This window comes from Hyla sarda, chromosome 7, assembly GCF_029499605.1.
Source record: "Hyla sarda isolate aHylSar1 chromosome 7, aHylSar1.hap1, whole genome shotgun sequence".
NCBI classification, from domain to species: domain Eukaryota; kingdom Metazoa; phylum Chordata; class Amphibia; order Anura; family Hylidae; genus Hyla; species Hyla sarda.
Window position 1 is genome coordinate 179982568 of NC_079195.1, and position 13288 is coordinate 179995855.

A 13288-nucleotide genomic window follows, 5' to 3' on the forward strand; every position below is an offset into this window, starting at 1 on the left:
ATTAATGTTAGGGAAAATGCACAATGCCCCAAGTGTGGGTTTGAGGGAAGTAATTGGTTACATATGGTATGGTATTGCACGAAGTTGCTAAAATTTTGGAGTGTAGTGTTTGAAACTATTAAAGCTAGAATAGGCGTGATATTGCTCTTTGAACCTAAGGTTGCAATTTATGGACTAGGAACAATGGGAACAAAGCATACTGATCTTATACTTGGAGTATTAGGAGTGGCAAAGAATTTGATTCTTAGGAAATGGTTGGCCCCAGCGGTTCCATCAAGGGAAGAATGGTTAGGAGGTATAAATAAGGTTAGAACTTATGAGTTGTTGTGGTTCAAGGACAGTGAAAGAAATAAAAAAATCGAGAATAAATGGCTACCCTGGGAGAAAGGAGAAAGTAGATAGTAAAAAGGAGTAAAGAGTAAGAGAGGAGTAGGGAAAGGAAGGAAGTCAATGGATTTTGGGCAGGCTTTCTTAAGGGGAGGGAGGGAAAAGGGAGGGGGAGGAGTTTTGTTTTTTTCCTTTGTGATAATGATGTAAGCATTAAAGGAGTACTCTAACCTAAATCTTTTTTACACCATTAGCTAGGATTTACAAAGTTATATAAGACTCCCAATTACCTCCATTGCCTTCTGTGTAAGAATCCATGTGTTTCTGCGTATCCGGAAGTGCAGCCTCCCTCACAGCATTATGACTTTCGTTCCACAGTATGTGCGTGTCAGCGGCCATTTCTGAAACGATACGTCATCGTTTCTCCTTTCCTCCCCTCAGTTAGCCCTCCCCATCCAGTGCGCCTATGTGACGCCCCAAATTGCATATTCATAATGCTGTACGTTTACTCAGCCGGCATTCGCTGGGCTGAGTAAACGTCTATTTAACCTTCCACCTATCATCTGGCGAGTCGCTCGCATGCGCACTCGCCAGCATAGAAGGACCGGACATGTGATTTTGTTCAACCAGTAATATAACAGATAGTTACGCCGCCGTAACTGTCTGTTATATTCACAAAGCATCCTACGCCAATACTGCAGCGGAGTATTGGCGGAGGCAGAGTGGGAGGAGATGGCGTAGCGGCAGGGGGTGGGGATCGCAAGAAGGGGAGGCAGCTTGGGGCATTACATATTATAATTTGTAGGGTAGGGAACAGGAGTGAGGGAGGGGTTGGGAGCGGAAGAAGAGAAGTAAGCATGCTGGGAAAACGTCATTGGTGACGTCAAGGCCATGCTTACAGTACCCGGAAGTGAGCAAAATTACCGGGAAGGATTGCAGGATAACGGCTGGACCGATTTTGCCGATCAGTACCTCTAATGAAAGGTATTCAAGAGCACTTCGCTATGGTGCCATTTTTTTTTATATCAGAGTACTCCTTTAATGGACTTTGTACGTATTAAATTTATAATAATAAAAAAATAAAAAAAACGTATGCATTCGCAATTAACGAATGCATTCGTACATAACTAATGCATTCGTACATAACGAATGCATTCGTGAGTAATGAATGCATTCGTGAGTAACGAATGCGTACGTTATTTACAGACTGCATTGTTTGTTAACAAGAGTCAACATTTGTAGTTATCGAATGCATATGTTAATCGGCATTCGGATCTTAACGAATATCGTCAGATTGGCATTCGTTAATACGGCATTTTCGTAAAGACCCGATATTTTATGTTTGGCACCTTACGAATATCGTCAGATTAGCATTCGTTAATGGGGTGTTTTCGGAAACATTCGATATTTCATGTTCGTTTTTTGGCATCGTCCGAAAATAACGAAAATCACACTTTTTGTTATTTTAGCGATTCGTTCCGAAACGAAATGCACATGTCTATTACATGAGGATGAGATTTGTTACAGTGTGTCACCATATTAGAAAGGATATTACAAGAGGAGAAGGTTTGTTACAGTTTGTCACCCCAGTAGTAAGGAGTTTACATGAGGAGAAGGTTTGTTACAGTTTGTCACCCCAGTAGTAAGGAGATTACATGAGGAAGGGGTTTGTTACAGTGTGTCATCTCAGTAGTAAGGTGATTACATGAGGAGGGGGTTTGTTACAGCGTGTCACCCCAGTAGTCAAGAGATTACAGTAGGAGGAGGTTTGTTACAGTGTGTCACCCTAGTAGTAAGAAGATTACATGATGATGGGGTTTGTTACAGTGTGTCACCCCAGTCGTAAGAATATTACATGAGGATGGGGTTTGTTACAGTGTGTCACCCCAGTAGTAAGAAGATTTCATGAGGAGGAGGTTTGTTACAGTGTGTCACCCCAGTAGTAAGAAGATTACATGAGGAGGGTTTATTTTTTACAGTGTGTCTCCCAAGTAGTAAGAAGATTACATGTGGAGGAGGTTTGTTACAGCGTGTCACCCCAGCAGTAAATTAATAACTTGAGGATGGGGTTTGTTAAAGTGTGTCAACCCAGTAGTAAGGAGATTAGATGAGTTTGTTACAGGGTGTCACAAGGATTACACAAGGAGTAGGTGTGTTACATTGTGTCACCCCAGTAGTAAGGAGATTACATGATGAGGAGGTTTGTTACAGTGTGTCACCATAATAGTAAGGATATTTCATGGGGAGAAGGTTTGTTACAGTGTGTCACCCCAGTAGTTAGAAGATTACATTATGAGGAGGTTTGTTACAGTGTGTCACCCCAGTAGTAAGTCAATAACATGTGGAGGAGGTTTGTTACAGTGTGTCAGCCAAGTAGTATGAAGATTACATGAGGATGAGATTTGTTACAGTGTGTCACCATATTAGAAAGGATATTACATGAGGAGAAGGTTTGTTACAGTTTGTCACCCCAGTAGTAAGGAGTTTACATGAGGAGAAGGTTTGTTACAGTGTGTCACCCCAGTAGTAAGGAGATTACATGAGGAGGGGGTTTGTTACAGTGTGTCATCTCAGTAGTAAGGAGATTACATGAGGAGGGGGTTTGTTACAGCGTGTCACCCCAGTAGTCAATATATTACATTAGGAGGAGGTTTGTTACAGTGTGTCACCCTAGTAGTAAGAAGATTACATGATGATGGGGTTTGTTACAGTGTGTCACCCCAGTCGTAAGAATATTACAGGAGGAGGGGGTTTGTTACAGTGTGTCATCCCAGTAGTGAGTAGATTACATGATGAGGAGGTTTCTTACATTGTGTCACCCCAGTTGTAAGAAGATTACATGAGGATGGGGTTTGTTACAGTGTGTCACCCCAGTAGTAAGAAGATTTCATGAGGAGGAGGTGTGTTACAGTGTGTCACCCCAGTAGTAAGAAGATTACATGAGGAGGGTTTATTTTTTACAGTGTGTCTCCCAAGTAGTAAGAAGATTACATGTGGAGGAGGTTTGTTACAGCGTGTCACCCCAGCAGTAAATTAATAACTTGAGGATGGGGTTTGTTAAAGTGTGTCAACCCAGTAGTAAGGAGATTAGATGAGTTTGTTACAGGGTGTCACAAGGATTACACAAGGAGTAGGTGTGTTACATTGTGTCACCCCAGTAGTAAAGAGATTACATGATGAGGAGGTTTGTTACAGTGTGTCACCCCAGTAGTAAGAAAATTTCATGAGGAGGAGGTTTGTTACAGTGTGTCACCACAGTAGTAAGGAGATTACATGAGGAGGGGGTTTGTTACAGCGTGTCATCCCAGTAGTAAGGAGATTACTTGAGGAGGAGGTTTGTTACATTTTGTTTCCCCAGTAGTAAGGAGATTACATGAGGAGGGGGTTTGTTACAGTGTGTCATCCCAGTAGTAAGAAGATTACTTGAGGAGGGGTTTGTTACAGTGTGTCACCCCGTAGTAAGGACATTACACGAGGAGGAGATTTGTTACAGTGTGTCACCACAGTAGTAAGGATAATACATGGGGAGGAGGTTTGCTACAGTTTTTCACCCCAATAGTAAGGAGATTACATGAGGAAGAGGTTTGATACAGTGTGCCACCCCAGTAGCAAGTTCGTAACATGAGGATGGGGTTTGTTGCATTGTGTCACCCCAGTACTAAGGAGAATACATGGGGAGGTTTGTTACAGTGTGTCACCCCAGTAGTAAGATTACATAAGGAGGAGGTTTGTTACAGTGTGTCACCTTAGTATTAAGGAGATCACACGAGGAGGAGGTTTGTTATAGGGTGTCACCCCAGAAGTAAGGAGATTACACAAGTAGGGGGTTTGTTACAGTGTGTCACCCCAGTGGTAAGGAGATTACATGAGGAGGCGGTTTGTTACATTGTGTCACCCCAGTAGTAAGGAGATTACAAGAGCAGGAGGTTTGTTACAGTGTGTCACCCCAGTAGTAAAGAGATTACATGGAAAGAAGGTTTGTTACAGTGTGTCACCCCATTAGTAAGTTAATAACATGAGGAGGTTTATTACAGTGTGTCACCCAAGTAGTAAGTTAATAATATGAGGATGTTTTTTTTTTTTTTTTTTTTTAACAGTGTGTCATCCCGGTAGTAAAGAGATTACATGAGGAGGCGGTTTGTTACATTGTGTCAACCCAGTAGTAAGGAGATTATGTGAGCAGGAGGTTTGTTACAGTGTGTCACCCCAGTAGTAAAGAGATTACATGGAAAGGAGGTTTGTTACAGTGTGTCACCCCATTAGTAAGTTGATAACATGAGGAGGAGGAGGTTTATTACAGTGTGTCACCCCAGTAGTAAGGAGATTACGTGAGGAGGTTTGTTACAGTGTTTCACCCCAGTAGTAAGGAGATTACATGAGGAGGAGGTATGTTACAGTCTTTAACCCAAGTAGTAAGGAGATTACAAGAGTAGGGGGTTTGTTACAGTGTGTCACCCCAGTAGTAAGGAGATCACATGAAGAGGAGATTTGTTACAGTGTGTCACCCCAGTAGTAAGGAGATTATATGAGGAGGAGGTTTGTTACAGTGGGTCACCCCAGAAGTAATGAGATTACATTAGAAAGGAGGTTTGTTACTGTGTGTCACCCCAGTAGTAAGAAGATTACATGAGGAGGAGGTTTGTTACAGTATGTCACCCCAGCAATAAATTAATAACATGAGGATGGGGTTTGTTAAAGTGTGTCACCCCAGTAGTAAGGAGATTACATGAGTTCCTTACAGTTTGTCACTCAAGTAGTAAGGAGATTACATGAGAAACAGGTTTGTTACAGTGTGTCCCCACAGTAGTAGGGAGAATATATGAGGAGGTGGTTTGTTACAGTCACCTGAAGTGATCCTCCTGGGCAAAGGGACCCGTACATCCACCTGGCCAACAACCGGGACTTTGATATTTTTAATTTCGCCTCCAGAGGTCCGGGGCGCCTAGCCAAATCGCCCCACCAATGTTTGCCGACTCGCCCGACGCTTTTGCAACCGCCGCCGGGGGGTCCGCGTCACCAATCCTGTGCCCAAGGACGGCACGCCCTGCCTTGATACAGGGACCCGCGCCTCCCGCCCTTATAGCGTCTCTGGTTCTCTGCATTTCAAAAGTCTACAGGCATGGATGACCCTTCCAGAAGTCTTGCCCATGATCGTTTTTTAATTTCGCCTCCGGAGGCCCGGGGCGCCTCAGCGGACCGCCCGCCGATGTTTGCCGACTCGCCGACACTTCTGCTCCCCGCTGCCAGGGGTCCGCATCACCGATCCTGTGCCCAAGGACGGCGTGCCCTTCCTGGGTACAGGGACTTACACCTCCCGCACTTATAGCTTCTCTGGTTCTCTGCATGTCAAAAGTTACAGGCATGGAAAACCCTTCCAAAGGGCTTTACGTGTCCGGTTGACCCTCCTGGGCATAGGGACACGCACCTCGTCCTGGCCGACAACCTGGACTTTGAAATATTTCATTTCTCCTCCGTAGGGCCGGGGCGCCTCATCGGACCGCCCGCCGATGTTTGTTGACTTGCCCAACGCTTATGCTCCCCACCGCCAGGTGGTCCACGTTACTGATCCTGTGCCCAAGGACTGCGCGCCCTGCCTGGATACAGGGACCCGTGCCTCCCGCCCTTATAGCCTCTCTTGTTATCTGCATGCCAAAAGTCTACAGGCATGGAAGATCCTTCCAGAGGCCTTGCCATGTCCGGTTGACCATCCTGGGCATAGGGACTCGCATCTCCCCCTGGCCGACAATCTGGACTTCGTAATTTTTCATTTCGCCTCTGGAGGGCCGAGGTGCCTCAGCGGACCGCACGCCGATGTTTGTTGACTCGCCCGATGCTTCTGCTTCCTCCTGCTGGGATGTCCGCGTCACCGATCTTGTGCCCAAGGACGGAGTGCCCTGCCTGGGTACAGGGACCCGCGCCTCACGCCCGTATATCCTCTCTGGTTCTATACGTGTTAAAGGTCTACAGGAATGGAAGCCTGTCAGGGGACTGTTTCAGAGGCTTCACCCAGGGACCGCCCAGCCCCGGGTGGGGTACATGAACCAGCCCAATCTACCTGGAAAATACCAAGGGAGAAACCGGAAAGTCCGTCCGCAGGAGAGCCCGCGCTCGGCCCTGGCCTACCCTGGAAAAAACCAAGGGAGAAACCGGAAGGTTCTTCACCGGGGGAGCTAGCGCTCGGCCCTAGCGTACCATGTGAGAGAGGCCGAGGGTGGGCCCCCCTGGGGGGCGAACCTCCTTAGCAGACCGCCCTCTGATGTATTCTTACTCGCCCGACGCTTCTGCTCCTCGTGGCCGGGGAGGGGGGGGTCCGCATCACTGATCCTGTGCCCAAGGACTTTGCGCCCTTCCTGGGTGCAGGAACCCGCGCCTCCCGCCCTTAAAGCCTCTCTGGTTCTCTGCATGTCAAAAGTCTACATGCATGGAAGAACCTTCCAGAAGCCTTGCCATGTTCGGTTGACCATCCTGGGCATAGGGACTCGCATCTCCCCCTGGCCGACAACCTAGACTTCGTCATTTTTCATTTCCCCTCTGGGGGAGCCGAGGCACCTCAGCGGACCGCACACCGATGTTTGTTGACCGCTGCCGGGGTGTCCGCGTCACCGATCCTGTGCCCAAGGACGGTGTGCCCTGCCTGGGTAAAGGGACCTGCGCCTCCCACCCTTATAGCCTCTATGGTTCTCTGCGTGTCAAAGGTCTACAGGCATGGAAGCCTGTCAGGGGACTGTTTAAGAGGCTTCGCCAGGGGACCGCCCGGCCCCGGGTCGGGTACATGAACCAGCCTATTCCCCCTGGAAAATACCAAGGGAGAAACCGGAAGGCTTCTGCTCCCGGATGCTGAGGGGTCCGCATCTCCGATCTTGTGCCCAAGGACGGCGCGCCCTGTCTGGGTACAGGGACCCGCCCTTATAGCCTCTCTTGTTCTCTGCGTGTCAAAAGTCTACAGGCATGGAAGATCCTTCCAGAGGCCTTGCCATGTTCGGTTGACCATCCTGGGCATAGGGACTCGCATCTCCCCCTGGCCAACAACCTTGACTTTGTAATATTTCATTTCCCCTCTGGAGGACCGAGGCGCCTCAGCGGACCGCACGTCGATGTTTGTTGACTCACCCGGCGCTTCTGCTCCCTGCTGCCGGGATGTCCGTGTCACCGCTCCTATGCCCAAGGACGGCGCGCCCTGCCTTGGTACAGGGACCTCCCACCCTTATAGCCTCTCTGGTTCTCTCCGTGTCAAAGGTCTACAGGCATGGAAGCCTGTCAGGGGACTGTTTCAGAGGCTTCGCCCGGGGACCGCCCAGCCTCGGGTCGGGTACCTGAACCAGACCAATTCCCTGGAAAATACCAAGGGAGAAACCGGAAGGTTCGTTCCCAGGGGAGCCCGCGTTCGGCCCTAGCGTACCCTGAGAAAGCGGCTGAGTGCGGGCTCCCTTGGAGGGCGAACCTCCTCGGCGGACCTCCCTCCGATGTATTCTTACTCACCCGGCACTTCCGCTCCTCGCCGCCGGGCAGGGGGAGGGTCCGCATCACCGATCCTGTGCCCAAGGATGGTGCCCCCTCCCTGGATGCAGGGAAACGCGCCTCCCGCCCTTATAGCCTCTCTGGTTCTCTGCATGTCAAAAGTCTACATGCATGGAAGAACCTTCCAGAAGCCTTGCCATGTTCGGTTGACCATCCTGGGCATAGGGACTCTCATCTCCCCCTGGCCGACAACCTGGACTTTGTAATTTTTCATTTCCCCTCTGGGGGGGCCGAGGCGCCTCAGGGGACCGCACGCCGATGTTTGTTGACTGCTGCCGGGGTGTCCGTGTCACCGATCCTGTGCCAAAGGACAGCGTGCCCTGTCTGGGTACAGGGACCCGTACCTACCACCCTTATAGCCTCTCTGGTTCTCTGCATGTCAAAGGTCTACAGGCTTGGAAGCCTGTCAGGGGACTGTTTCAGAGGCTTCGCCCAGGGACCGCCCGGCCTCGGGTGGGGTACATGAACCAACCCATTCCCCCTGGAAAATACCAAGGGAGAAACCTGAAGGTTCGTCCCCAGGGGAGCCCGTGCTGGGCCCTGGCGTACCCTGAGAGAGCGGCTGAGTACAGGCTCCCCTGGGGATGAACCTCCTCGACGGACCGGACGCCGATGTTTGCCGACTCGGCCGACGCTTCTGCTCCCCGCCGCCGGGGGTCCCCGTCACCGATCCTGTGCCCAAGGATGGCGCGCCCTGCCTGGGTACAGGGACCCGCACCTCCTGCCCTTATAGCCTCTCTTGTTCTCTGCGTGTCTACAGGCATGGAAGACCCTTTCAGAGGCCTTGCCCATGTTCAGTTGACCATCCTGGGCATAGGGACTCGCATCTCCCCCTGGCCGACAACCTGGACTTTGTAATTTTTCATTTCGCCTCCGAAGGGCCGAGGCGCCTCAGCGGACCGCATGCCGAGGTTTTTTGACTCGCCCGAGGCTTCTGCTCTCTGTTGCCGGGATGTCAGTGTCACCGATTCTGTGCCCAAGGACGGCGCGCCCTGCCTGGGTACAGGGACCCGCGCCTCCCGCCCTTATAGCCTCCCTGGTTCTTTACGTGTCAAAGGTCTACAGGCATGGAAGCCTGTCAGTGGACTGTTTCAGAGGCTTCGCCCGGGGACCGCCCAGCCCCGGGTCGCATACATGAACCAGCCCATTCCCCCTGGAAAATACCAAGGGAGAAACCTGAAGGTTCTTCCCCAGGGGCGCCCGCACTCGGCCCTGGCATACCCTGAGAGAGGAGCTGATTACAGGCTCCCCTGGGGATGAACCTCCTCCGCGGACCGCCCGCCGATGTTTGGCTATGTTCGGCCAACGATTCTGCTCCCCAACGCTTGGGGGTCCGCATCACCGTTCCTGTGCCCAAGGACGGTGCGCCCAGTCTGGGTACAGGGACCTGCGCCTCCTGCCCTTATAGCCTCTCTTGTTCTCTGCGTGTCAAAAGTCCACAGGCATGGAAGATCCTTCCAGAGGTCGTGCCATGTTCGATTGACCATCCTGGCCATAGGGGCTCACATATCCCCCTGGCCGACAACCTGGACTTTGTAATCTTTAATTTCGCCTCTGGAGGGCCGAGGCGCCTCAGAGGACCGTATGCCGATGTTTTTTGACTCGCCCAAGGCTTCTGCTCTCCGCTGCCGGGATGTCCGCGTCACTGATCCTGTGCCCAAGGATGGCGCGCCCTGCATTGGTACAGGGACCCGCGCCTCCCGCCCTTATAGCCTCACTGATTCTAAACGTGTCAAAGGTCTACAGGCATGGAAGCCTGTTAGTGGACTGTTTCAGAGGCTTCGCCCGGGGACCGCCCAGCCCGGGGTCGGGTACATGAACCAGTCCAATCCCCGTGAAAAATACCAAGGGAGAAACCGGAAAGTTCGTCCCCAGGGGAGCACACTCTCGGCCCTCGCGTACCCTGAGAGAGCGGCTGAGTACGGGCTCCCTTGGGGACGAACCTCCTCGGTGGACCGCACGCCGATGTATTCTTACTCGCCCGATGCTTTCGCTCCCCGCTGTTGGGGGTCCACATCACCGATCCTGTGCCCAAGGAAGGCGCACCAGGCATGGAAGCCCGTCAGGGGATTGTTTCAGAGGCTTCGCCCGGGGACCGCCCAGCCCCGTGTCGGGTACATGAACCAGCCCAATCCCCCTGGAAAATACCAAGAGAGAAACTGGAAAGTTTGTCCCCAGGGGAGCCCACGCTAGGCCCTGGCGTACCCTGAGAGAGCGGTTGAGTACGGGCTCCCCTGGGGAGGAACCTCCTCAGCGTACCGCCCAACAATGTTTTCTTACTCGCCCGATGCTTCCGCTCCCGGCGGCCGGGCGGTCCACGTCACCGATCCTGTGCCCAAGGACGGCGCACCCTGCCTAGGTGCAGGGACCCGCGCCTCCCGCGCTTATAGCCTATCTGGTTTTCTACGTGTCAAAGGTCTACAGGCATGGAAGCCTGTCAGGGAACTGTTTCAGAAGCTTCGCCCGGGGACCGCCCGGCCCATGGTCGGGTACATGAACTAGCCCAATCCCCCTGGAAAATACCAAGGGAGAAACCAGAAAGTCCGTCCCCAGGAGAGCCAGCGCTCGGCCCTGGCCTACCTTGAGAGAGCGGCTGAGTACGGGCTCCCCTGGGAACGAACCTCCTCAATGGACCGCCCGCCGATGTATTCTTACTCCCCCGATGCTTCTGCTCTCCACTGCCGGGGGGTCCACGTCACTGATCCTGTGCCTAAGGACGGCGCGCCCTTCCTGGGTACATGGATCCGTGCCTCCCGCCCTTATAGCCTCTCTGGTTCTCTGTCTGTCAAAGGTCTACAGGCATGGAAGCCTGTCAGGGGACCGTTCCGGAGGCTTAGCCCGGGGACCGCCCAGCCCTGGGTCGTGTACGTGAACCAGCCCATTCCCCCTGGAAAATTCCAAGGGAGAAGCCTGAAGGTTCATCCCCAGGGGAGCCCGCGTTCGGCCCTGGCATACCCTGAGAGAGCAGCTGAGTACGGCTCCCCTGTTGACGAACCTCCTCGATGGACCGCCCGACGATGTATTCTTACTCGCCCGATGCTTCCGCTCCCCGGGGGTCCACATCACCGATCCTGTGCCCAAGGACGGCGCACCCTGCGTGGGTACAGGGACCCACGCCTCCCGCCCTTATAACCTCTCTGGTTCTCTGTGTGTCAAAGGTCTACAGGCATGGAAGCCTGTCAGGGACTGTTCCGGAGGCTTCGCCCGGGGACCGCCCAGCCCAGGGTTGGGTACGTGAACCAGCCCATTCCCCCTGGAAATTACCAAGGGAGAAACCTGAAGGTTCGTCCCCAGGGAAGCCCGCACTCAGCCCTGGCGTACCCTGAGAAAGCGGCTGAGTACGGGCTCCCCTGGGGATGAACCTCCTCGACAGACCGCCCGCCGATGTTTGTTGTCCGCTGGTGGGGTGTCTGCGTCACCGATCCTGTGCCCAAGGACGGCGCGCCCTGCCTGGGTACAGGGACCCGCGCCTCCCGCCCTTATAGCTGCACTGGTTCTCTAAGTGTCAAAGGTCTACAGGCATGGAAGCCTGTCAGGGGACTGTTTCAGAGGCTTCGCCCGGGGACCGCCCAGCCACGGGTCGGGTACATGAACCAGCCCATTCCCCCTGGAAAATACCAAGGGAGAAACCGGAAAGTTCGTCCCCAGGGGAGCCCGCGCTCGGCCCTCGTGTACGCTGAGAGAGTGGCTGAGTACAGGATCCCCTGGGGATGAACCTCCTCGGTGGACCGCACGCCGATTTATTCTTACTCGCCCGATGCTTCCGCTCCCCGCTGCCGGGGGTCCACATCACCGATCCTGTGCCAAAGGACGGCGCACCCTGCGTGGGTACAGGGACCCACGCCTCCCGCCCTTATAACCTCTCTGGTTCTCTGTGTGTCAAAGGTCTACAGACATGGAAGCCTGTCAGGGGACCGTTACGGAGGCTTTGCCCGGGGACCGCCCAGCTCCGGGTTGGCGGGTTGGGTACATGAAACAGCTCAATCCCCCTGGAAAATAACAAGGGAGAAACTGGAAGGTTCTTCCCCAGGGGAGCTCGTGCTCGGCCCTGGCGTACCCTGAGAGAGCGGCTGAGTACTGGCTGCCCTGGTGATAGACTTCCTCGGGAAACCGCCCACCAATGTTTGCCGACTCGGGCGACGCTTCTGCTCCCCGACGCTGGGGTGTCCGCATCACCGATCCTGTGCCCAATGACGGTATGCCCTGTCTGGGTACAGGGACCCGCGTCTCCCGCCCTTATAGCCTCTCTTGTTCTCTGCGTGTCAAAAGTCTACAGGCATGGAAGATCCTTCCAGGGGCCTTGCTATGTTAGGTTGACCATCCTGGGCATAGGGACTCACATCTCCTCCTGCTGGCCGACAACCTGGACTTTGTCATTTTTCATTTTGCCTCTGGAGGGCCGAGGCGCCTCAGTGGACCGCACGCAGATGTTTGTTGACTCGCCTGACGCTTCTGCTCCCCGCTGCTGGGTGCTCGCGTCACCGATCCTATGCCCAAGGACGGCGCGCCCGGCCTGGGTACAGGGACCCGCACCTCCCGCCCTTATAGCCTCTCTGGTTCTCTACGTGTCAAAGGTCTATAGGCATGGAAGCCTGTCAGGGGACTGTTAGAGAGGCTTCGCCCAGGGACCGCCCTGCCCCTGGTCGGGTACATGAACCAGCCCATTCCCCCTGGAAAATACCAAGGGAGAAACCGGAAGGTTCGTCTCCAGGGGAGCCCGCGCTCGGCCCTGGCCTACCCTGAGAGAGCGGCTGAGTACGGGCTCCCCTGGTGATGCACCTCCTCGATGGACCGCCCGCCGATGTATTCTTACTCCCCCGATGCTTCTGCTCTCCGCTGCCGAGGGCGGTCCAAGTCACTGATCCTGTGCCTAAGAACGGCGCGCCCTTCCTGGGTACAGGGACCCGCACCTCCCGCCCTTCTAGCCTCTCTTGTTCTCTGCGTGTCAAAGTCTACAGGCATGGAAGCCTGTCAGGAGACCGTTACGGAGGCTTTGCCCGGGGACCGCCCAGCCCAGGGTTGGGTACGTGAACCAGCCCAATCCCTCTGGAAAATACCAAGGGAGAAACCGGAAGGTTCGTCCCCAGGGGAGCCCGCACTCCTTCCTGGCGTACCCTGTGAGAGTGCAGGCTTCCCTGGGGACGAACCTCCTCGGCAGACCGCCCTATGATGTATTCTTTAGTATGAGGAGAACCGAAAAGATAGGACTTGCTTAGCCCCTGGCGCCTATTCCCCAAGTATCGATTCCAGCCGGTAGTAGTCCATAAAACAACTGGCCTTTATTGGTAAAAAAGAAGGGTGCAACACATTGGTTTCAAACCCGGGCCGGGTTCTTCATCAGGCAGTGGTTGTTACAAGAGCACATTCCCGCTCGTTTAAATATACACCTGTGGACTGGCAGAGAACTGCTGCCGGGTTACCGGGTCCTTGCAATTATCACATT